The 18,621-nt window shown below is 48.0% G+C and overlaps 1 protein-coding gene across 1 annotated transcript in view; it reads left to right on the top strand.

The window, feature by feature from the left end:
• The first annotated feature begins 3,520 nt into the window (after positions 1-3,520).
• The window catches only part of pros (homeobox protein prospero), a 110,556-nt gene continuing 95,455 nt past the window's right edge, over positions 3,521-18,621 (top strand). Inside the window, exon 1 of the mRNA XM_055072272.1 lies at positions 3,521-3,774. The gene's annotated coding sequence lies outside the window, so the exon portion shown is untranslated. The remainder of the gene's footprint in view (positions 3,775-18,621) is intronic.

The following is an 18,621-nucleotide window of genomic DNA, read 5'->3' as shown; positions in this document are numbered from 1 at the left end:
ATGGAACAGCGAATTGCCGAAGAGGCGAAGACTAAATTCGTTATCTGCGACCAATTAAAATCTGGGAGGCACCAAACAGAAAACGGCGTCAAATGTGTTATTGAGCGATGCGGACCAAAGGAAGCCCAGCTTTGCTACGAAACTTCAGCGCAAACAAACAAACAAACAAACAAACAAACAAAAACAGTGACAGTAAGCCTAAGATAGTTTAAATTTGTTGGGTTAAAAATGGCAGTAACTACACACACTGCCGAGGTCGGTTCAGCACATGAGGTCTTGCAAGAGAAAGATAGATGTATAAAGGCAAAGGTCACGCAGACTAGCTAGACGGACATCCGGTTTGCTACCCTACGCAGGGGTATGAGAGCTAAAGTGATGAAGAGAAAGAAAGGACATAGAAAGAACACTAACCGCGCAAACGCGTCTGCAAACGGTTACTGAGGTCAGCCAGTAATCCGTTTTGAGATAAGTCGTGAGAGTCAATCACTCGGCATTTTTTCGAATAGCCAAAAAAAAAAAAAACACCTACAAGTTGTCCATGCAGTTGGGACGGTATCTGGTTCAATCAACTTCACAACATTAGATTAAAACAAACAGGACCTGCTTTACTTAGTGCACAGGCGCGACCAGCACGCAATCTCATGGCAGGATTGCCCGATAGGGTCTGGTGGTGTGCACGTAAAAAAAAACAATTCCTACGTGCGCCTTGGTGGTACGGTAAAATGAAGTCAACTTCATTGCCGCGGCTCCTCCTCCTGATAACTGTGCTACAATGCAAAGACTACAGTGTTACGTCATACCTCTAGAATAAATTTCTATATATATAAACCAGAAAGATCTTGATGCAAGAAACTATCAAGCCTACGGTTCCTGCAGAAGGAAGATTCTGTATCATTTTTTTTTAATTTCTCTCCGTAGATGCGAACCCGTATCGCGAACGTTATCACCGTGGTTGCTAAGTGTATGCCGCGGTTTGTCGTGACACGCTGCCGTCGAAGTCAAACAGCGCGCTCTGCGCGCACTTCCCATTAAGTCCTGTATCATCGCGCTATCTATCTTTCACCTACAGGGAACGACCGGAACACCACCTCGCGATATCTGACGCCGAGCGTCGTTCATTCCTTTGTTCTTGTTTTAGTCCGCAATTTTGCGCCACCCCAAAACTATCGGCCGTTAATTTGATCGTACTTCTTTTAGTTACGCATTGTCGTTTAGTTCATCTCCTTTATCGGGATAAGTTTAGACGAGCGATTTTTTTTGTTTTACTTATTTAACGTGCTCTACACGCCCGTTCAGGGAATCGAGTAAGGGTGTGATAGGATGCCATTACGAGAACGAAAAGCGTTTACTTTTCGCAGTGGTGATTATCGCGAATGACATTAATCGCGATAGTAATAACGACACCAGAGCGAGGTCGCAGCCTTCGGTTCCCTGCCTGATAAGTCATGACTATCCGCATTTGAGGAGCTCTTTGCGGGAAAATCACGTGGGTCTCGCGTGCAGGAGTTTGAGTTTCGAAGGAGCTAGGCGGAAGCTCACGATACCTACAATATTGAGAATTATGTCGCTGTCCACCATTGTTGATTGCGTGCTTAATCAATTAATTTGTTAGTTAATTAACTCGTCAATCTTGGGTCTATAATATAATCAACGTCGAGTATAGAGGACAAAGGTACGTCTTTCCTTGAGTCCGACTATTCAACGGTGTCTTCAATTTACTACACGATTTTGCTTGAGAAAGAGGAATAATTAAGATGAGATTCTTTGTGGCGTTTTTTTTTTTTTTATTGATATGATATAAAGAGATGATGACGCTCAATTTAAGGTGCCGGCTACTCCTTATCTCTTGAATGGTTCCACCATACAACATACGGAGTTCAAGATTACATATGAAATAATCTTTTCACGGAAGCACCAGGACTTATCACGCAACGTTTTCACAGAAAGACTATGACATACATCATCATTAGTGGAACTAATCAGCTCATCTCGGAATGCTGCGCGGCGTATCGAATACCTTCTGTTGCGACAGCTGTAGAAATTGGCCACTCCAGTGGCTTCTACACCAAAGCTGTCGGTAGTCCACGCGAACCAGTATGGACGCAAGCAACCGTTTCTCTGCGCTGCAGCGGGGTCAGCGATAGAAGCAAAGAACATGCTGGATCGCTTCCTCGCCGTTACTTCAAGTATAGCACAGAAAGCGGCGTCGATGCCGGCTGTGTTAGGCCAACGTTCTCGGATGTATACGTCGCCAATATGGGCCCAACGTCGAGGCAATATTGGTCCGGCTGTCAGTGTTGTTTGATGCCGGCGTCACTGAATGTAATGTATGCCACTCTAGCACGGGCACGAGTAGGCTTATATTAGCCGCTATGCATGAGCGCGAATAAAAGGTATCCGAGAGCTCGATTCTTCACATATCCGTACGAAGAAAAGAAATAATTAAGCCGACAAACCACATGCTCTGGGACCTCCTTTTGTATACTTATGTAAGCATGTATTCCCCTTATGGAAAGAAATAAACTGGCGCTGAAACCATAGGAGAAATTGACTGTGATGTGTATTTCACTGTAGACGCAATTAAATAAACTTGGAAATGAAAGTTGGAAATATAAATGGAAACTAACTTGCAGAAACTCGGACTCGAACCCCCCATATTGCGCATTACGAGCGCGGCGAATTAAGCTACCCCGGCGGCCATCCTTCTACATATATGCATTGTTGGGCGTTTTTGTGTGTGCACAAGATTAGCCCCGGGAATGTCAGCCAGCGCCTCTCGCGGCGACAGCGGCGGACGCTGGACGCCATTTCAACCGCAGGCGTCCCGCATTGGTCTATTTAGGATCAGGTAACTGGCCAATCAGGCTTCTTTTACAGGCTTGCGTACCTAAAGTCAGTAAAACTGCGCTATGCGTATCCTTAAGGGTTACGAATCAATCAGCGCGGTGGCTCAACTTCGAAGCGCGCCGGTTCGTCCTCGTGACATTTCAAAGGCCGGCAGAAGCGGGAAAATACAAAAAAAGAAAACGAAAAGAAAGAGGACGAGTGGACAGCTTTACGAACAGTGTTTGCCACGATCCACAGGGGATCGTGTTTGCCACGATCCCTCCCCCCCCCCCCCCCCCCCCATTCTTCGGCTCTTCCCCCAAAACGGCGTGCGCAGGAGAATTCTGGCTCGGGGCACCGCATTCTATTCGGTGGGTAGCGCGTCTTATCTGGTTCGGTCTCCCCTTATCAGCCAGCTCATTGGCGATCGTCGAAGAATCCGTGCGCAACATATACATGCGACACATGCGCATCCGCGCACGCGAAAGGAGGGAAAAGGACGCGCCCTCGCCCGGCCTTTCCCTTCCCCGTTCCTTTGGTCAATTACGCGCTCTGCCTTTTGTTCGGAGAACCAGGCCGCCGCCAATAACGCGCGGAGTCCGTCTTTCGGACCATTCTCCTTGCTCGCCTCCCCCCACCCCTCCTCCCCGTACCGGACACCACCTCTCCTTCGAGGTTTTAACGTTAGGCGGCGCCTTCGGACACGGTGATCGCGGCTCCACCTTATCGGCGACTGCAGGAGCTTGACATATATACGGTTGCGATGCGAGGCCGGCCTCAATCTCGGCCTAAATGAATCTCAAAGCGCGTCGCGACCCCGTGAAGATGTTCGCGCCTTCGGAACTGCCCCCCGTCGACTGTTGAAGTCCACAAGTCTGTGTCGCCTATTCGTCCAAGTGCCCTTCGCCACATAACCTCTGTGAGCAACTGTGAAGCTGTTCGTCAAACGTAAGTGTTGCTTGATGTAGTGTCGCTGAACGGAAATACGGACGCTAAGAAACGGAGTGGACAGGACGGACGGTCACTTACAGCTGAAGTTTAACGAAGGGTTGTAATTTCATGGATGCGCCGACTGGTCCAACCGTCTTTGGTTCAAGTGTTGCTTTTGCGACTTGTCGTCGGTGGTAATTCGGAGTGTGGTCAACGGATTCACACCCATGAAGGACGGCGGAAGGATTCGACAGAAAGGCTTAGGGTTAATTGCAGGAAGTGCGAAACCTTGTAGTTCCGACTACCGTGACGGCGGTACTGTCATCTGCACTCTTCCTAAACGCTAATGCTATGTAAGGAAGAACGCCATGGTCGAGATTCCTCCGTACATATTAGGGCCTTAAATACCCGCACAAAAGCGGCGGTTCTTTAGACCCAAGATGGACGGAGCGTGTATATATAACGCGTATTCTTACCGTCTGATCGTTTATGTCTGGAAGAGCGTTTTTTCACGAAAGACGTCCGTTGCTACGTGTAACTTGCAATGTGGCGGTTGTTACTGCGTTTGCCGAAAGGTACGAATAATCCAAATAATCGGTTCAGAAGACTCACCGCGTTGACCTCGCTTGTTCACTTTAAAGCACAGGGTAATTCGTAAAGAATGACCTGCTCATAATTTTCTTATTTCAGCCGCTATACGCCAATGAACCGAATGGTGATTGAGAATTTCAATGACTTGGGTAGTCTTTATCATGTTCCTCTGCTTCCATAAGCACAGCGAATATTACATATATGTATATATACATACAACGTGATGACACACAATACTCAGTAGTAATGCTGTCACATATTACAGATGACACAATAATTATCAGAGTCCTCCTAAGGGCTCGAAGATGTAGCTCCCTGTAAACCTCTTTCTTTTTTTCGGGGTTTTATGATGGACCAAGCTCATCTCCGACATTTCGACGAAGGATTGAGTATAACTTTGAATTGCCACCGCGATCCGTGATCCCGCCAGTCAGCGAAGTTTAACTGTCATTCGCCACGTGTGGACAACGAATGGCGTGCTTTGAACGTTATGCCGACTTGCCTCCATTGTTCTTGAGTGGCTCTCCTTTGAAGACTCGTAGTATTCACAGTGGCTACCGTCGGGAGTGCGGACTTGCCCCCCTTAGAAAGCGAACGAAATAGGGACGAGAAGACGTCGCATGCATATAAAGCGTCGAGTTTTTGAAGAACCTATCAACGTCGCCTTCAGACTTCTGGGTCCGAGTTTACTAGCCTATATACAGTTGAGCACGACGTCGTGGGTTTGACTCCCGACTGCGCGTGGCGCGTTTCGACCGTGGCGAAACACACACAAAAAAAAAGGGGGGGGGAAGAGAAAGAAAGAAAAAGCGCTATTTTACTTGGTTTTAAAGGCACGTTAAATGACCCCGTGTGGTCAAAATTATTCCGGAGTGCTCCTCTGCGCGGTCTCTCAAATCTCCAATGTTGCTTTTCCACCTTAAACCCACAGAGCTTGCCGTTCGCTAGAACAACTTGTTATTGGTCAGCCCCACTTGCCGATCATATAATCGCTATTCTGATTGGCCAGCGCCTGTATTAGCCGCCCCCCCCCCCCTTTTTTTTTTCTTTACGAATTGCTTTTTAGGATACATTCTAAGCGTGGTAAGTTTATAAATGTCAACATATTGGCTTTTTTATGTCTCAATTGCTCCCGCTGCCACCTAAATAGCGCGAAGCGTCGCTAGAGCGTTTTTGGTTATTAATCGATAGGTGTGAGCGTAGCATCGACATTACTAAATTTTGCAGTTCCATTAAACACACAACTTTAGTGTCAGGCGTAATGCCAGACACGCTCTAACTAGACAAGTGGAGCCGCTCATACATATTGTTAATTGAATTAAATTCTGAGGTTTTACTCGCCAAAGCCACCACGTGATTACGAGGCACGCCGTATGTGGGGGACTGTGGATTCAATTTGACCACCTGTAGTTTTTTTTTTTTTTTTTGTGTGTGTGTGTGTGTGTAAAGCACATCCAATTCACAGTACAAAGAGCGTCTTTGCCTGTCGCCTCCATCGAGACTGCAGCCACCGCGGCCGGGATATTATCCACCACCCCTCGAGCTTAGCAGTGTAACTAGAAAGCGACTACGCCGCGGGTGACACACGTTGTTGGCTCCCGTAAACTTTACTTTCATGGATGTATAAGCTCCAGGCTTTCACCATTATACTTTAGCTCTCACGCTATAACATCATTGCGACTGCCGAAGGAGAAGTTGCTCCGTTCTCGAGCTGGAACTCGGATGTTAATGAGCGCAGCGCGAAGCAGGACAGAGGGAGACAGAAGGGACGAGGATGAGCGTCCTTTCCGTGTCCCTCTGTCCTATATATAACATTATGGAAAACTATAGTTAACAATACTATACTTGACATTATGGGAAAATAACTAGCCAGAAACCACTACCCTTCCATGGCACTCGGAGTGGGCGCGATGCCCCGATGGTCTTGGCTCACACTAAGCATATTGGTGTGAGTTCTTTCCGCATTGTGCCCTTTAAATTTGCCACCGAAGGCGCTTGTCTCTTAAAACATTCACTGCAAATCATTATCTTATAAGCACGTTGTGATTACGTAACACGGACAGTACAGGTTGCCTGTAAAGCTGTCTTTAAAAAAACGTGCCCATTAAAAAAAAATGCGTGAGTGCTTTGCAAATGCTTTGCGAATACGGCCGATGCATCACTTTTCAATGACATTTCAATGGAAACGGGTAACCGCGTCTTCGCCTCTGTTTTACTCAACTTTCACCGCGTAGCCCTGCTAGCAATCATGGTGCATGCTTGCGGGCTAGCCGGATCACCTTGAGCACGCTCTGTCTGTCCTGCCATGTCCTGACATGTCCTGCCTGTCCTGACATGTCTGTCCCGCTTCGCGAAAAATTCGGCGCCGCGTTGTCGTAATTCATCGTTCTGATTCCGGACAGGCGTTCCCTAAGCGAGCGTTCCGTGTATGCCAATCTATCAATTTCATGCTTGCCGTGCCAATCATAGGGAAAATATATGCAGTGTTTACGGTATCGTCGTCGATTACGTAAAAAAAAAGCTGTCAGAGGAAATACTGAAAACGGATGCAGTTAGAGAGTTTTGGCTTGGCCAGATGAACTATTACCTTTCACGGAATAACGGGCTACTAGAAACGTAAGCGGCTGTAGCCACGCTCGCAGCGCCATCTTCTGGCTCAGAGATAAAACAGGGGGGGGGGGGAGGGGACCCCGAGCTATTATCGCAGGGTCCTTCCGTATCTTATCTGCTGGTGTAAAGCGCCGGCACCGACGTGTTCGTCAACATGCTGTCCTTGAAACGAGAACACCCGCATGACACAAAAAATTTTTCTAACACGTTATGCTTGGAGAAAGCGTCGCAAGATGTCACCTAACAGGATTGCAAATTGGGCTAGTTGATACCGAGTAAGGTGGTGCGGTGGAGAGAAAGACGTCGCCACCTACCGGCTCTCCTATACTGCCGTCTATGTTTACTGCAACCCAGTAGCCCGTAAAAGGTTATAACTCTACACGCGCTAGATAAAGCTTTCTAATATTGGACTGGCGTACAAAATAATCTCATAGACGGCAGAGTGATCTAATAGCGCTTCGATAGTGGGTCTCTGATCAAAGCGACGAAAACCGTTTTCGGAATGGCGATTTCGTAAGCCATCGCAGCAGAGGGTGACGAAGGCACTACTGCAGCTTTTTATGGATGTACATACCTAGCTGCATGAACGGCTTTGTTCTGGATCGGTGTTCATTGTGTGCTGCGCGTGGACCTTAACTGTGATTGTGCCTGCGGTGATCGTGACCAGCTATGATCGTGGGTCTGTGCTCTCTCTCTGTCTGTCTCTCTCTCTCTCTCTCTCTCTCTCAACTTTCCTTCTCATCTTTCTACCTCCCCCTCCTCGGTCGCTCATTGTAAGGTAGCAGCGAGCCGGATTACTTTTATTGCTGCAGCACTTATACGAACGCTCGAGGCACATTTGCGCCGTCGGCGTTGCCGTGCTGTCCTGGTATCGACGGCGCACGCGCGCGCGCAGGACCAGAAGGCCTCCAGAGACACGAAGTGCGCAATTGGCTCCAACAGCGACGGAAGCCGAGTGGACGCTCAGCGTCATGCTACGCTCAGGCGGCTCTGCCGGAGCCTGCAGAGACCCTTAATTGGCAAAAGGTGTCAACGAACGAGTTCTTAAAGACAATTCTCAGCATCTGTCAGGACAGCGTTCTTGCTGTCCGTATATCCATACATGTATATATCCGCACCGTGGTGCATGCCTGAGCGGAATGCACTGTAAACATAAAGCTAAATTAACGCAATATCCTATTTCTTTAGACGTTCACAAATGTCACGACGGTTTTCCTTCGTTCTCATCTCGGGCACCAACGAGGTGCGACGCCTAGGTATAATAACGCCGCGGGCTCGCTGGTCGTCAGAAAACGTTCCGAGATGCCTTCAGAGCAAACCTAAATCTTGGTACTCGATTTCAATGCTTCGACTTCGGACGAAACAGACAATTACTGCTCTTGTTAAGCTTTCCTGCCTTTCTACCCTCTTTCGTCTCTCTTTCTCTGTCCCTCTTCTTTAGCGCTGCTGCTTCACTTTCTTCTCTTTCCTGCGCTTTCTTGCTATCCACTCTCCGCCGCCATGGAGGAAAGTAAACGATAGGAGGGAGCATACCGCAACGCGATTGAAGCCAAACTAGTGGCCCAACACGTGGTCGCTCGTCAAAGTGCGCGGTTGGTTTTAGTGTCCCCCGCTCTGCAGACGAGAGCCACGGCACGGCGGCTGAACAAGCGCGCACCGAATAAAAAAACTACTCGCATAGCCCCTGGGGCACCAAACGTCTGAGCAAATCTCTACATTCTTCCTCCGTGATCTCGACGCAAGAGGTCACGTGTTGGGCCACCACTGTGGCTTCACGGAGCTCCGTTCGCTTGCCAAGGCTGTCTGCATGACGTCATGCTCCCTCCCACAATTTTTTTTTTTTCCATACGCCATGTCCGCCGCAGTGTTCGGCGCTGTAAGCCGCTCCCCGAAGGCGGGGATTTCTTTTTTCCTTTTTTTTTTTTTAACTCTCGAATACCGTGACATATGTCGCCCAGAACACCGCAGTTCTCGCCGCCCTTGCTTGTAAAGCCCGACCGCATCAGTTCGCCTCGCCGGGTGTACAGGTTGGCTCACAGGTGTTTTTGTTCGAGCGTGTCCAAGTTTTGAGTCACCTTGAGAGTGCGCCGGTACAGATCGCCTCAGAGAGGAAGTGATGCGGCAACGACCTCAAGATCGGCGCCGCGTAAAGGTACAAAAAAAAACAGAAAAAGAAAACCGACCCAGATGGTCTGGGTCGTCAACGGAAGTATATACACTTTATGCGCTTACAACTCTTGAGCAGATATGCGCTGCGCGCAAAAGCTGTGTACATCCGTCGCATCGAAGAAGAAATAAAATAAAAGAAAGGAAAAAATAAATCTCGAAGAGCGCTTTTAAGCGATCACCTTTTTGAGCTGCAGTATACGCCGATCTTGAATCGAGGTACCTGCAAAAAAAAAAAAAAAAAAAAAGAAAGGAACTGCCGTTTTACTGGCTACCACGGTGTAGAACAATTTACACCTTTAAATGTGGGTAAGGTTGTAAATCGATCCATTACTCTCCCTTACAGCCTTTTTGGGTGTAAGGCCTCTGAGTTATATACCCATTTACATCCTTACTGACTTTTAAGTGAGTGAGTGAAAGCTTTATTCTAAATGTCCGGCGATTTGGGCGTTGTGGGACCATAAGCACCCCAGCCTATAGGTGACGGCCTCAAGGGCGTAAAAAAAATTATTTTTTACAGTACAGGGTAGCCGCTATCGACCTGGCCATTCTGTGGACTGCGCAGTGCCAGCCTTCTGAAATCCCGTTACCGGTTTCGACTCAATGCAACGAACGCTCAAGTGTGTGCGTGTTCGCATCAACTCTTTTATTCTCTACTCCATTACGTAAAAAATGCAGGCTTTTTGGGGTGTAAGAAACTGCATCCCTTTAGCACAGGGACGAGGCTCCCGCCCCCATGATCTGCAGTGTGCGCTCCCTTACAGGTAACTTTCACTACAATTTAGTGGTTTCGGTAAACAAAGAATGAGCGCGATCTAAAAAAATAGTGCAGAACAATGACGTCAGCAAGAACAAACAAACAGACAAACCGGTCGGCTATCCTGCAATGGCGCAGGGAGAGGCGGAAAGATGAAAGGGAATAAAGGAGTGAAAGTCACCGAGCACACGCATCACGATACCTCTATAGATTCGGTTAACACCTATATCGAGTAAAAACCTCATGGAAAGTTTCCATCGAGGAATACGGGAGGGAGCGTTGAAATTCGCCTTAAACGAACCGTTACTCGCGATGCGTTCATTCAGCTCAGATAGGCCCGACACGTGAACATGCCCTAAGCGGTTCTCGAGTTGAACGCACACGGAACACCTGTGACGTTTGGAACACCTACCAAGTCGGTGCTGTCTCTCGAATACTAATGTGCGTATCCTTTTTCCTCTCCCGCCCGGTGGTACACATCACAAGGTAGACAGCTAGGCCCGCTGGTGGGTGATTAAAAATTTGAAGAAACCAACGAAACCAATGGCGGATACGGCGTCCCTCGCAAACGTCTTGCGCAATACTCAGTTGAAGCCCAACAGGAACTATATGTACTGCGTTCAACGAAACGGGCACTTTGCTATAACGGCTTATCTGTAATGGCTTTTGTAAGGGCATATGCGCACGACCAAGCCCAACACGATGGGGTGTAAGGTAGTCACCGCAGTTTTAACTCGTCGCTATAGCTACTCTGCTCTTTTTGCGTACACCCTGCTTACCGCTGGTTTACTGAAGTTTGATAAAAACTTTCGGCACAGCGGACGCGTGTCATCTCTGTTTCCGCGCCTCCCCTGCCATGTTCCGGCCGCTTCGCCGCGAAACCGCAAAAAAAAAAAAAAAGTACTGTGCGCAGCCCTCTACGCTTCGCCGACTTCCACAAAGGGAGACAACAGACACTCGCCCGCTCTCGCCTCTATTAGCGAGTATCGCAGCCGCCTTTCTTTTTATTTTATTTTTTTTCCGGCAGCGGGCGCGCGACTTCCCGATGCACATGTGCGTTCAGCCCAGCGATCCTCTCCGGTGGCGCGATATTGTGGAGCGAGCACAAGTCAGGTGCGGCGGGAAGTGTTACATGCAACAAGCCCGCTAGGCTCCTGCGCCCCCCCCCCCCCGTCCCACAGCCCTCCCCTCCCCCCACCTCGTGCGACATATAGTCTTCTTCTTTCTGCCATTCTTTATTCGTTTCGGCTCAATTGATGGCACATAATGGGATCGAGAACGAACGGTTGGTGCCGGCGGCATCCTCTTTGCGGGGCGAAGCTTGAGTGTGCTGCAGTTTCCTTTACATGTGGGCACACTGCCAACTGCGCACGCTCGCACGAGGCGCCGTATTAACTTCGTGCAAAAAACAAAACGATTGTTGACATCCTACGGATGTCCTGCAAAGTCCTTGTAGCCGTCGATGAGGTTTTCTTTGGAAGAAAAAGCTATTGAGTTTTCATGTGTACTTTTTGTAAGCGAGTCGTACGCCTTGGACGCCGGCGCTGCAGGTGGCGCTGCTTCCGGACATACGCGTACGTGTCGGGCATCTCAAGCACAGCCGCTTACCGCGACACACGCACAAGTGGTAGTTTTTTCACAAACACACACACACACACACGCACATATATGACTTGCTCGAAAACGCTACGCACTACACAGAAGCACACGCATGCTTTACTAGCCACTGTTGTGAAGTCGCAGTTCCGTGCGGCCACGAAGGTTCCATGGATGGTGCCGTGCCAGGAGATAGATAGGTCCCGAGCAACCTTTATGAGACGAGAAAATGATTATATTCAAACGTACATAGTTGAGTTTTACAAACACGGCTCCAGCTATCGGAGCACACTACATGCTAGATTATTTGCATGTCCGAGCGTCCCTCTCCTCACAGCCGTCCGGATCCGCTTTTTATGCCGCTTATTTCGCTCTTTCCCTCGTCGAGGGAATTCACTGGCCAATCACAAAGACCGAACCGTTCACCACCTTCGGTTCCCCAACGTGCCACCCTTTTCGGTGGCTCTCCTGTCTCCGATGTTGCACAACACGAGGCAACCACGTGTCAAACTGTGAACCGGCCGTCGACGCCTTTTCCCCGCAGTTCTCGACAGTGAACCTGTCATCAATCGGTGGCCTCTTCGTGACGGTCAGGAGCGGGCGACACGTTGTTGTCTTGAAGCGAACTGTCATTTCTGGGCGCTCGAAAAGCCGAAGATATGACTGCCCGTCCGTAAGACTCCGGTGGCGCTGATTGAGCTGCCTTGGGTGAACGATGAGGCGTGATCAACACCCGTGGTAGCCTCGTGTCTGCCGGAGAAGCATCATTTTTTCTGAGGGATCTCCATACACGACAGCCCGCAAGGTGCGCACGACGCGTATAAAACATTTTCATCAAGTCGTTTATTTTTTTCTTGATGCGCTGAGTTAGAATAAATGAGAAGCTGCACAATCATTGGCGCACGCCTCCGCAGAGACTTGAACCACAGGCCTAGCTGTATTAAGGTGAAGCGGTGAAGTGAAGGCGTGAACATCAAAAGCAGTCTTGCAGGCAGGCGTTTTTGGAGCTACTGCTGCAGGCGACGCCGTGTATTCATTGATAGCGTGGTTGGTGAACGTACTACGAGCGAAGTTGGCTCTCGCTCTAATATGTACCTGCAAAAAAAAAAATTTGTTTGGTCACACTTATCTGAGAAATACGCAAGGCTCTCTACGCAGTTTTCTGTAGAATCTCTTCGTAGAGGCGACCGATTTACGCCCATCATTTATTCGCAAGGCTGTCACGACTACAACCGCTTCCCGTAGACTCCGATGAACGGCTGAGACGTGGTGCATCCCCGTGAAACAGAACGGCGAGAAGTGAGACCAAGCCCGTTCATCTACGACCTTTCGCGGCGCTTAAGGTACCCGGCTCGTGCTGTGGAACCACTTGATTCTCAAGTACCAACAATACTAATAAATGTAATGAGCCAAACACTAGCTCTAATGATATCAAAATGCCCCATTGGCTTGTGCGTTGTCGTCCCCTCCCCCCCCCCCCACCCACACACTTATGGCGGGCCCAACTATCTTCCAGTATAGTCTCTCATTGCAGTGACCACAGCAGAGTGGCGCCACCCACCGACTGAAACAGTCATTGGGCTTCGATAAGGCGTCCCTGGCGGTGCCTTGCGATAAGACACTCGCTTGAGACATGCGCTACCACTCCAGTGACTTCGCACCTGCAGGCACCGAACGCGTCAGATTACGCAACACTTCAGGAATCGTCGAGGAGCGTTATTGAAGAGTAGCGACCACGTCACTCGAGAAGCGGCGCTGCCTTCCATGACGCTGCCTTCCAAAATCGTCACCTACAGTGTAGGTGACGATTTGCACCCCGCCATGTTTCAAAGCGGATGCCAATAAAGCATAATCATCGTCACCTTCGCCCTATTGCTCCCTTTCGTTTCATAAGGGCTGCCCCGTATCGCGAATTCATTCATTTACCTAAATATATCTATGTATAAGATATTCATTCAACGGAGTGAAATATAAGCGTCGAGTTTTATGTGTGCTGCCTAAAAAATAAAAGTTCCTGTTAATCTGCCGCTTAAATCACAAAACCATCCGAGGGCGACGAGAAAGCAATTCTGCAAAACGGAGCCTAGGTGTACCCGCAACACCTCCTGCTAGTTCGAAATACCGTTTCCTTCGAAAGGCCCACAGAAAAGTCCTGACGATGGCTACTCTTTTTCACATAGCCACGGCAGCCGCAGCAGGTATGGATACAAAGACAACGCAGGCTCGATAGCCGACCAATGTTGGCCAATTTGGAGCCATGATGGCGCCACATCGGATTTACGTTGGTTCTACTTCCAGTGCTGCTGGAAGTATGTATCCGCAAGTTTAACGCATACAGGGTAACCGACGGGATACTCTCCACGGGAAGTACGGAGTAGACAGGCTGAAGGGAAGAAAGCGACGAAGGGAAGGTGTGTGCATGAAACGTGAGGGACCGCGGCAACAACTGTGATATCTAAATTCTCATTGCCTCAAGAAGTCGAATGACACTCGAGATGCCATTCGCGCAGATGTCGGTGCGGCCGAATTGTCCTAAAATTCAGCCGTTCATCGATGAGCGACTGTCCACTCTGAAAGCATTCCAGACAAAGTCATTAAGTGCCAAACGAACAGGAACCAAATCTTTATCTTTTCGAGCGCTAACTGCGGGAGAAGCAGGCGTTTCAGCACGAGAAAATGACTGAGCATGCGGAATGCGCTGTGGTCCCTTATCGCGGAGATACCGATTCAAGCAAGGTCTACTAAGTTATCCGCGAGTTAAACCCAAGATGAGCTAGCACACGTAAGGCGTGCTCTGCGCGCTACTAACGGATGGCGAAATGCTTATCTACCACCTCTAGACGGTGATAAGACAGCAGTGAACTTGCGTATTCTGTGTTTACTTATCGCTTCTCCGGCATCCTTCGCACCATTGTCTCTTCACTGGGAACGTTCCTCAGCGATCGCTTAATTTGCGCCAATTACAAGTCCACAGCAATCAACGAGGATAAGGTTCGACACGGTGTGCGAACAAGAAAAAAGCAAGAAAAGTGCACCCGGAGAGGCGTTCTTTTCATCGCTCATGGCGTTGATAAGACGTACAGTATGGAGTATGCGGAATCTTCCGGTCACTTTGATTGGGCAACGGCTCGCGTGAGGAGATGTGACCAGATACACATTCTTGCAAAACGTGTGTATGGTGGTGCAAAAGACAGTGAGGGGGGTCGGTAATTGTGCGCGAATCGGTATCGCGAGATAAGCTCAAAACGCAATTCAGCCGTATTAGTCGGCCGACAATATTGTAGCGCCGGAAATTCGCCTCCAGCTTCGTACATTTTTATGCCACCGTTCCGAATCCTTTTGTATTTCACAGCGGAACGGTAACTTACATGTGTCACAACGATCCAGCCTTTCCAAGCAGAAGTGTCGCCTCCACAAAAGCAAAGTGCGGAAGCTTCGGCGTTACCTTTAAGTGACTTATGCTGCTGTCTGCAGTATTAAACGAGTACGGGCACGTTTTCGGAACTGTAAAAATACTTTAACCGACGCGCATCTCGCACGTTAAATTACGACACTTAGCAAGCCTATGAGGGTTGAGATATGAGGGTTGAGACCTGTGAGATATCCTAATTTGATACTAAAGTTGATCTCGAAATCACGACACAGCGCAAAACTTGCTGACGTCGCGCAACAGTAAGGGCTAGGTGTGAGGACGTTATTGACAATTAAAACAATTATTAACCAGAATACTGCGCATATTTCTTTATGCAGATATGCGGGATTTCTCAGTCTTAAACACTAGCATCATTTAAACAAAAAAGCCTTTTTTTGCCTTACGTACGAAACTTACGCCATACGGTTAGCGGCTATCCGATGTGACGTCATGTGTGGGTCAGTTCACCGTGCGTGCTTGTAAACAGCAGCAGCAAAATGCAAATGGCTGCACACTGAGACTATATAAAAGGTCTAATGCGCCTGATTAGTGCGAAAACACGACGGGAAATTCCAGTACTATGCGGAAACACGAAGTGAACAATGTACACGCTTGACGGCACGCTGCATTACGTTCCCGGAAACTTCAAACATGCGTAACGATTTTTTTTTAATGTCTGTGGTAATGCATGCGTCAAATGGAGCTATCATACCGTTCTAGCAGCTCCGCTGCTGACGGGATTTCATATACAATGTCAGTTTTTTTCCATGTAAAATAATGTCAATGTGTGTCGCTGGATTCTCGGTTCATTTTACCAGCGCAATATATAGACGGGGCGCACGCTGAAGACGCAACTACCATGTAGTAACGCCGGACTAAACCGACGAGCGCTGTACTGGGTAGTCAGTCGTTTGGGGTGTTCTACGTGCTCGCTTTGTGTCCCATTTATATTACGCCTCAGCAACAGAAATCGAGAATCTTTCAATGTGTGCAATACCCAGACAGTATATATTATATTTTATGTATCTGCCGAACGTATATGCACACTATCAAGAGTCTGGGAAAATCGTGTCGGCTCCTTTTTTTTTGGTCCTCGTGTTGACTCTTGGCCGCATTTCGCGGAAGTGACGTGCGCAGATACCGAAGGCCCGAGACGTGGGGCGCCGGTGAAACGCCTGCAGACGCGCTACATGTGGTTCGAGCGTCAGGTGCGCGACGCCGCACCGCAAGTCGAAAACATGTTTGCGCTTTTTTTTTCTTTTTGCTCTGCCGCAGGAGGATAAGGACGCTCTCATTACTCTTTCTCGGTTCTTTTTTCTTTCCTGTTTTTTTCTTCGTTGCGCTCTCGCCTTCCTTTCTTTTTGTTCTTTAAAAGTTATTTCTCTCCTTCTTCGTATGCGTCTGTCTCTATTCTCGCACTTGATCAGCACGGCTGCCGACCGTGTTCATTTCTGTATATCAACTCTGTCCTTTCTTGACGTACGTGTTTCCTTCGTGCTACACTTCTTTTTTGCGAAGCATGTTCCCTCGGTTATTTTCTTTCCTTCTCTTTCCATTTTGGTGAAGGGAAATAAATGCGTTGAACTTCCAGGAAAGGAAACGAGGAACCCCTCCTGCCACTGCCTCCCCTCCCCCTCGCCCCCCTCCACACACACGCACACAACTCTGCGTTTCGTCCTCGGATGGCGATGGTCGCTGCTCGAGTTATAGCCGAAGTGCGTGTAGCGACAATTTACCATATGCGATTGTTTTTAGAGACGCTTATCGGTTTGAAGTTGACAATAAAGAGAAAGGTGAATTCACCTGCACCGCAATAGCGTGGCGTGACGTCATGGATTTAGACTGTACGGTGTCTGCTAAGGCCTGTAGTTATTAGTGGATGAGTGAAGGTGAACTACATCATGCTTTAAAGAAGCCAAACTTTCAGCGCGGAAAGTCTCGGGAGCTTTTATCGAGCCCGAATACGAAAGGAAAGAGCAACTTGAAATCCGTGACATCACTGACGTATCGGTGCTGGTGTTTTGGCGCGACATTTCTAACAGTAATGAAAACTTGGCTTTAACTTTCTCTTCGATAATCAACTTATCATTGCGAAATGAACGAACACAGTTTTGAAAGACTACTTTATTAATCTGAATATGGATCTAGTGTTTCTATTTAGTGTCCCTTTAAAGTTTACCGAAGAAAACGTTACTCAACATGTGCAGGAAAGCACGAAGGGAGGGATGGCCTGAGGTGAGTGTGGAGTGGACGTGCTGCGCGCTGGATGCATTAATTTAATTTGTTGATGTGAATTAACGTGTTGGGGACGCTGACGTCCTAATGTGGCGCTGGGTATTTCGCATCTTGTAAGAACATTTCAACAGCAGCACTTGCGAAATCGCTGGCATATACGTGGTTCAATGCAGGAACACTGAAAGGAGCTTTAGAATTAGGTATATTGATAAGATGTAGGCACGTCGCGGAGACGGGCCTACATTTTATCAGTCTGGGAGATGAAGACAGTGAAACGCTAGAACGAGAGAGTGTAGCGACACCACCGAGAAGTTCGCGCACTATGGCTTCCGGTGACGTCATGGATTTTGAAAGTTTACGGACTGCTTAATAGTCTATATACCAATAAAGAATAGCTATGCGGACATTCCAAAGGGACCAAAGGGCTAAATATAGCAAGCCTTTAGCGTGTTTTCGGCGCAGAAGACTGCTCAAACAACCGAGAAAGAAAGATGATGCGTTGAAGTCTGTGACGTCACTGTGACGTACCGGCGCAGCGGTTTGGCATGAATTTAAAGAGGCAACAACTTAGACCTTCATCTTCAGCGCCTGGAAGCAACCTTTCTCAGCCAAATGAATAGTCTTGAAACAATAGTTAACAAGAATACAATGTGATGTAGCGTTGCTCTTCATAGAGTACCTTCCATGGTCTACACGAGTTATTAGTCTACGTGGCAACAATGGTGTACAGATGTGTGCACTATTTGATTTAACGCGCACAGGGACTCACAGAAGCACAAAAGCTTTTTGCCAATACGCATAACATCGGCATGATTTTCGGCTTGTACGTTTATTGGGAGGCGCCGACGTCAATATTTGACAGCGGAATAAGTTAGTCGTGCGAGATCGTGCTCCACAGTTTGGTGCTTGCTGATTGTGTTCTACTTTGCGATTTCTTGCTCGCACTTCATTGGTCTGCGACGTTACGCATTTAACAAATCACGTGCGTGTATGTACTTTCATCTGTCAGAATTATCTTAAGGAGCGGCACACATAGCGGTCACACAAGTACTGCCTGTCGCCATCGTATACAGATAACAGATCTTTCTGATTAGGTAACAGATCTTTCTAATTAGATACAGATCTGCGTGCAGTTGTCAAATTGCTACCTGCTCGTTGTCGAGATACCTCGAAGAAATTACAGTTTCGATCTCCGCGTTAAACTTATATGTTCCATGCATTTCACGTGTTTCTGACTTCCGTTCTTTCACAAATATTGCGTTAAGCTCATTTCTAACAAATTGTCAATAAATACTGTTGATTTCATTTCGACAGAGAAACCTCAGTGAGCACCGAAGAAGTTGGGCTATTTGACTAGGAGAAATAGTGAGGAAAATATATTGCTGTGCATAGGAAAGCAATGCAACAAATAAAGTGCGAGATCGAATAGTCACGGTGTGGTCGTTTAAACACTAGTTATTGCTTTTATAACTGCATCTGCTAAACCTTCACATAAAGG

The sequence above is a fragment of the Dermacentor andersoni genome, chromosome 7, assembly GCF_023375885.2.
Source record: "Dermacentor andersoni chromosome 7, qqDerAnde1_hic_scaffold, whole genome shotgun sequence".
Lineage (NCBI taxonomy): Eukaryota > Metazoa > Arthropoda > Arachnida > Ixodida > Ixodidae > Dermacentor > Dermacentor andersoni.
The sequence above is the reverse complement of the archived record's forward strand: the minus strand, read 5'-3'. Positions and strand labels throughout refer to the sequence as shown.